This window comes from Tachyglossus aculeatus, chromosome 21 (genome assembly GCF_015852505.1).
Source record: "Tachyglossus aculeatus isolate mTacAcu1 chromosome 21, mTacAcu1.pri, whole genome shotgun sequence".
In the NCBI taxonomy this organism is placed as follows: domain Eukaryota; kingdom Metazoa; phylum Chordata; class Mammalia; order Monotremata; family Tachyglossidae; genus Tachyglossus; species Tachyglossus aculeatus.
This window is the reverse complement of record NC_052086.1, coordinates 674,187-680,237: the sequence shown is the minus strand read 5'-3', so window position 1 is coordinate 680,237 and position 6,051 is coordinate 674,187. Positions and strand designations below refer to the sequence as shown.

The 6,051-nt window shown below is 52.6% G+C and overlaps 1 long non-coding RNA gene across 1 annotated transcript; it reads left to right on the top strand.

Annotated features, from left to right (window-relative positions):
- Positions 1 to 976: 976 nt before the first annotated feature.
- On the top strand, positions 977 to 3,573 carry LOC119942353. Its single transcript, XR_005455351.1, has 3 exons — positions 977 to 1,063; positions 2,934 to 2,996; positions 3,535 to 3,573. It is a non-coding gene; the product is annotated as an uncharacterized LOC119942353 (long non-coding RNA).
- Positions 3,574 to 6,051: the final 2,478 nt, after the last annotated feature.

Here is a 6,051-nt window from a genome sequence, read left to right as displayed (position 1 = left end):
CTCTGCACACAGTAAGCGCTCAATACATACGATTGAATGAGTGAATGTATATGTTTGTACATATTTATTACTCTATTTATGTATTTATTTTACTTGTACATATTTATTCTACTTATTTTATTTTGTTAATACGTTTTGTTTTGTTGTCTGTCTCCCCCTTCTAGGCTGCGAGCTGGCTGTTGGGTAGGGACCGTCTCTAGATGTTGCTGACTTGGACTTCCCAAGCGCTTAGTCCAGTGCTCTGCACACAGTAAGCGCTCAATAAATACGATTGAATGAATGAATGTATATGTTCGTACATATTTATTACTCTATTTATATATTTATTTTACTTGTACGTATTTATTCCACTTATTTTATTTTAATATGCTTGGTTTTGTCGTCTGTCTCCCCTTTCTAGGCTGCGAGCTGGCTGTTGGGTAGGGACCGTCTCTAGATGTTGCCGACTTGGACTTCCCAAGCGCTTAGTTCAGTGCCCTGCACACAGTAAGCGCTCAATAAATAAGATTGAATGAATGTATATGTTTGTACATATTTATTACTCTATGTATTTATTTTACTTGTACATATTTATTCCACTTATTTTATTTTGTTAATCTGTTTGGTTTTGTCGTCTGTCTCCCCCTTCTAGGCTGTGAGCCGGCTGTTGGGTAGGGACCGTCTCTAGATGTTGCTGACTTGGACTTCCCAAGCGTTTAGTACAGTGCTCTGCACACAGTAAGCGCTCAATAAATACGATTGAACGAATGATTCCCCAGGCGGGAAGGCCCGCGCCATTGAGGCGCCCGCTCCGCCCCCAGCCGCCCTCTGACCCCGCCGGCGGCCATCGGGCCCCGGCCCTCCTTCTTCCCGCCCCGCCCGCCCTCGAGGCCGCCGCCGCCGCTCCCCATTGGCGGGCGCGCCCGTCAGCTACGCCGGCTGGCCAATGGGAGGCCGGGGTTGGCTGAGGCGCGCGGGCCGGACCCGCCCCCTCAGGGCCGGAGCCGGCGGGGCGCTGCCAAGATGGCGGCGGGCGAGGGAGCGAGGCCTCGGTGAGGGCCGAAGGAGAGGCCCCCGGGCTGAGGTGGGTGCCGGGCCCAATGGCGGCGGCGGCGACACGAGGAGGAAGAGGAGGACGAGGAGGAGGAGAAAGCGGGCGCCATTGCCCCCTCGTCCTCCGACCCACCGGGCAGGGACGGAGGGAGGAAGGGAGGCCTCAGAGCTGAGCGCCTGGAGACGGCGGAGAGGCGGCCAGTACAGGCCCAACCGCCAACGTGGCACCCGCCGGTCGTTGGACGGACAGCCCCCGACGGACGGATAAACAGAGGAGAGAGCCCGGTCGTGGGTTCAAATCCCGACCCCGCCAGCTGTCAGCCGTGTGACTTTGGGCAAGTCACTTCACTGGGCCTCAGTTCCCTCATCTGGAAAATGGGGATCAATAATAATAACGGCATTTATTAAGCGCTTAGCACTGTTGTGAGCGCTGGGGAGGTTACATTCATTCAGTCAGTCGTATTTATTGAAAGCTTGCTGTGCGCAGAGCACTGTGCTAAGTAGCTGGGAAGTACAAGGTTCATTCATTCAGTCGTATTTATTGAGCGCTTGCTGTGTGCAGAGCACTGTGCTAAGCAGCTGGGAAGTACAAGGTTCATTCATTCAGTCGTATTGAGCGCTTGCTGTGTGCAGAGCACTGTGCTAAGCAGCTGGGAAGTACAAGTTTCATTCATTCAGTCGTATTTATTGAGCGCTTGCTGTGTGCAGAGCACTGTGCTAAGCAGCTGGGAAGTACAAGGTTCATTCATTCAGTCGTATTTATTGAGCGCTTGCTGTGCGCAGAGCACTGTGCTAAGCAGCTGGGAAGTACAAGTTTCATTCATTCAGTCGTATTTATTGAGCGCTTGCTGTGCGCAGAGCACTGTGCTAAGCAGCTGGGAAGTACAAGTTTCATTCATTCAGTCGTATTTATTGAGCGCTTGCTGTGCGCAGAGCACTGTGCTAAGCACCTGGGAAGTACAAGGTTCGTTCATTCGGTCGTATTGAGCGCTTGCTGTGTGCAGAGCACTGTGCTAAGCACCTGGAAAGTACAAGGTTCATTCATTCAGTCGTATTGAGCGCTTGCTGTGTGCCGAGCACTGTGCTAAGCACCTGGAAAGTACAAGGTTCATTCATTCAGTCGTATTTACTGAGCGCTCGCTGTGTGCAGAGCACTGTGCTAAGCAGCTGGGAAGTACAAGGTTCATTCATTCAGTCGTATTTATTGAGCGCTTGCTGTGTGCAGAACACTGTGCTAAGCAGCTGGGAAGTACAAGGTTCATTCATTCAGTCGTATTTACTGAGCGCTTACTGTGTGCAGAGCACTGCGCTAAGCGCCTGTGAAGTGCAAGGGGAACAGGTCGTCCCACGTGGGGCTCACGGTCTTCATCCCCGTTTTCCAGATGAGGGAACTGAGGCCCAGAGGAGTGCAGTTGACTGGCCCAAAGTCACACACAGCTAATTGGCAGAGCTGGGATTTGAACCCATGACCTCTGACTCCAAAACCCGGGCTCTTTCCACCGAGCCACGCCGCTTCTCGACTGTGAGCCCCCCCGTGGGACAACCTGATCGCCTTGTATCCTCCCCAGCGCTTAGAGCAGTGCTTTGCTCATAGTAAGCGCTTAACAAATGCCATTATTACTATTATTATTATAAACCGTCCGGGGCCTCGTGGCCCCAAGCTTAACAAATGCCATTATTACTATTATTATAAACTGCCTGGGTCCTCGTGGCCCCAAGCCACTGCCATTCAAACAACTCCCCCCACACGCCACCAACCCCATCGCTCATGGTGGGCAACCGCCCGGGCTCCAAACCCCCGCAGCCTGCCAGCCATGAGGGGCTTCTGCCCCGAGGAACCCGCCTCCCTTCGCACCCGCCTCGCAAACCTCCCGTCAAATCCCTTTCTATTTGTTTTCCAGTGAGACGCGTGGAGTACGGTAATGAGTAATTAGTGTAACGCACAGCTGCTGGGAGACAAACAGGTAAGCCGTCGAGCCGATGGCGATGCCAGGGTAAGCAGCCGTTTTTATTGGACGGTGGAGTGGTGGGCCTCGCCGCTCGCCGGAACCCAGCGCTTAGGACAGTGCTTTGCACGTCGTAAGTGCTTAACAAATGCCATCGTTGTGGTTGTTGAATCCCCTGCTAGCTCATTAACTTCCTTTTCCAGCGCCTGCATGCCCGTACACATTCTGATCCCAGGACGTATGCACGCACGCACACGCTCGTGGATCTGGGGCAAGAGACGCGCGTACGGAGACCGTGAGCCCGTTGTTGGGTAGAGATTGTCTCTACCTGTTGCCAAATTGTACTTTCCAAGCGCCTGGTATAATGCTCTGCACGCAGTATGCACTCAATAAATACGTTTGAATGAATGAGAAGCACCAGGAGATGGTAATAATGATGGTGATGATATTTGTTAAGCGCTTACTACGTGCCAGACACTGTTGTAAGCATTGGGGTACGTACAAGGTAATCAGGTTGTCGCCCGTGGGGCTTACGGTCTTAATCCCCGTTTTGCAGATGAGATAACCGAGGCACGGAGAAGCGGCTTGCCCAGAGTCACACAGCCGACAAGTGGCGGAGACGGGATTAGAACCCGCGAGCTCCGGCTCCCAAGCCACGCTGCTTCGGAGTCCAGATCCTGAAGGGATCGAGGCTGCTTCTGGCCCCCGCGTGGGCCCATTTGTCCGATGGTCTGGGCCCCCCAGGCCCCGGCGTGGGACGCCAGGCCGCCTCCTGGGCCGGACCAGTTCGAGTATGGGGGCGGCGCTCTCCCAGTTGGCCCGGAGGCTGCTGGGCTCACCCATTGTGGGTGTGAGAGACAGGGCTTCGCTCCCCAGCCGCTCATTCGTTCATTGAGTCGTATTTATTGAGCGCTTACTGTGTGCAGAGCACTGTATTAAGCGCTTGGGAGAGTGTAATGTAACACTAAGCATTCCCTGCCCACAAGGAGCTTACATTCTAGAAGGGAGGGGCATTAACACGTGTATTGCTGAATTGTACTCTACTGCTGAATTTTATTCTTTATTGCCGAATTGTACTTTCCAAGCGCGTAATACAGTGCCCTGTACACAGTAAGTGCTCAATATGATTGATTGAGTGAATAATATAAATAAATTATAGAGCTGTGGACACAAGTGCCGTGGGGCTGGGAAGGGGGGTGATGAATAAGGGAGCCAGTGAGGATGACAAGGTAGCAGAAGAGGTGCTTTTTTTTTTTTTAATGGCATTTATTAAGTGCTTACGATGTGCAAAGCACTGTTCTAAGCGCTTAAGGAAGGGCTCTTGGAGGAAGTGTGCCCTGAAGAAGGCTTTGAGAGGGAGGGAGTGTAATTATGGATTTCAGGAGAAAGGATGCGAGCGAGCAGTTGGCGGTGAGGTAGACGAGGTAGAGTGAGGAGGTTGGCATCACAGGAGTGAAATGCACTGGCTGGGTTGTAGTATTCATTCATTCATTCTTATTGAGCGCTTTCTGTGTGCAGAGCACTGTACTAAGCGCTTGGGAAGTAGGAGTGTAGCGAGGTAAGGTAGGAGAGGGCAAGGTGATTGATCTGAAGCCAATGGTGAGGAGTTTTTGTTTGATGCGGAGGCGGATGGGCAACCCCTGGAGTTTCACAAGGAGCGGGGAACCACGTCCCGAACATTTTTGTAGAGAAATCATCTGGTTTAGCAGGGTGAAATGTGGACTGGAGAGGGGAGAGACTGGAGGCAGGGAGGTCAGCAAGGAGGCTGATAGAGTAATCCAGGTGGGGAGGAGATGAGTGCTTTGTCTTGATGTGGTAGCAGTTTGGACGGAGAGGAAAGGGCTCCCCACCACCCAGCACTCTGTGCTCCCGGCTCGTAGTTAAAGGTACCCTTTCTTGCTTTTCCCGGACAGTCCTGCCATTCTCAGTCCCGTAAACCCTCAAGCAACTAGAGGAATTAATTGAGCATGTATCCCATGCTGTGCCCTGGACTTAAACGGGAGAGTACAGTACAGGTAGGATGCACGGTCCCTGATGCTTGGAGTTTGGGGGCGGTTCACTCGGCCTCTGTCAGTCAGTGGTATTTATTGAGCACTTTATTGAGCTCTGTGCTAAATGCCTGGGAGAGTAAAACGCAACAGAGGAGGTAGGCATTCTCCGCTCACAAGGAGCTTACAGCGTAGAAGGGGAGGCGGACATTATTGTAGATTCTTGATAGGTTTGTAAGTGCTGCGGGGAATATCAAGTGCCTATAGGGTACGTATCCAAGAGCGTAGACGATACGAGGGTCGGGGAGTGGGGGCAGTGGGGGCTTAACCGGGGCAAATCTCTTGAAATAATAAGGAGCAGCATGGCCCAGTGGACAGAATCTAAAGGACCTGGATTCTAGTCCCGGCTCTGCCGCTTGTCTGTTGCGTGACCTTGGACAGGTCACTTCAACCTCCTCTGTGGCTCAGTTCCCTCGTTTAGAAAATGAGGGTGAAGGCCGTGAGCCCTGTGGGAGATGGGGACTGTGTCCAACCTGGTTAGCTTGTATCTACCCCAGCGCTTAGAGTGGTGCTTGACCCATAGTAAGCGCTTAACAAATACCGTCGTTATCCTGGAAGAGACGTGATTTTAGGAGGACTTTGAAGGTGGGCAGAAGGGTGGTGTCCAGTTCCTCCCCCTGGCCAGCTTTACCACACGCGGGTTTAGTTAAACTGTTAAACTTTACAACAGCCGCCTCCTTCCCGGCGGTAACTCGGGCAGCCAGACCAGGGGCACGGGAGGTCCGGGCAGATGGGAGATGGCTTTAAAAGCCGTTGTGATTTGGTGGGGGTGCGACGGGATGGGGCACGGAGAAGAGTTACTAACGCCAGCCCACTCTCTGGATCTCACTCTCGTCTCTGTTGCCGTCGACCATTGGCTCACATCCTTCCGCTGACCTTGATCGTCTCATCTGCCCTTCTCCCGTCATCCACCGAGCCACCGCTCTCCCCATCTTCAAAACCCTAGGGAAACTCATTCATCCATTCAGTCGTATTTATTGAGCGCTTCCTGTGTGCAGAGCACTGTACTAAGCGCTTGGGAAGTA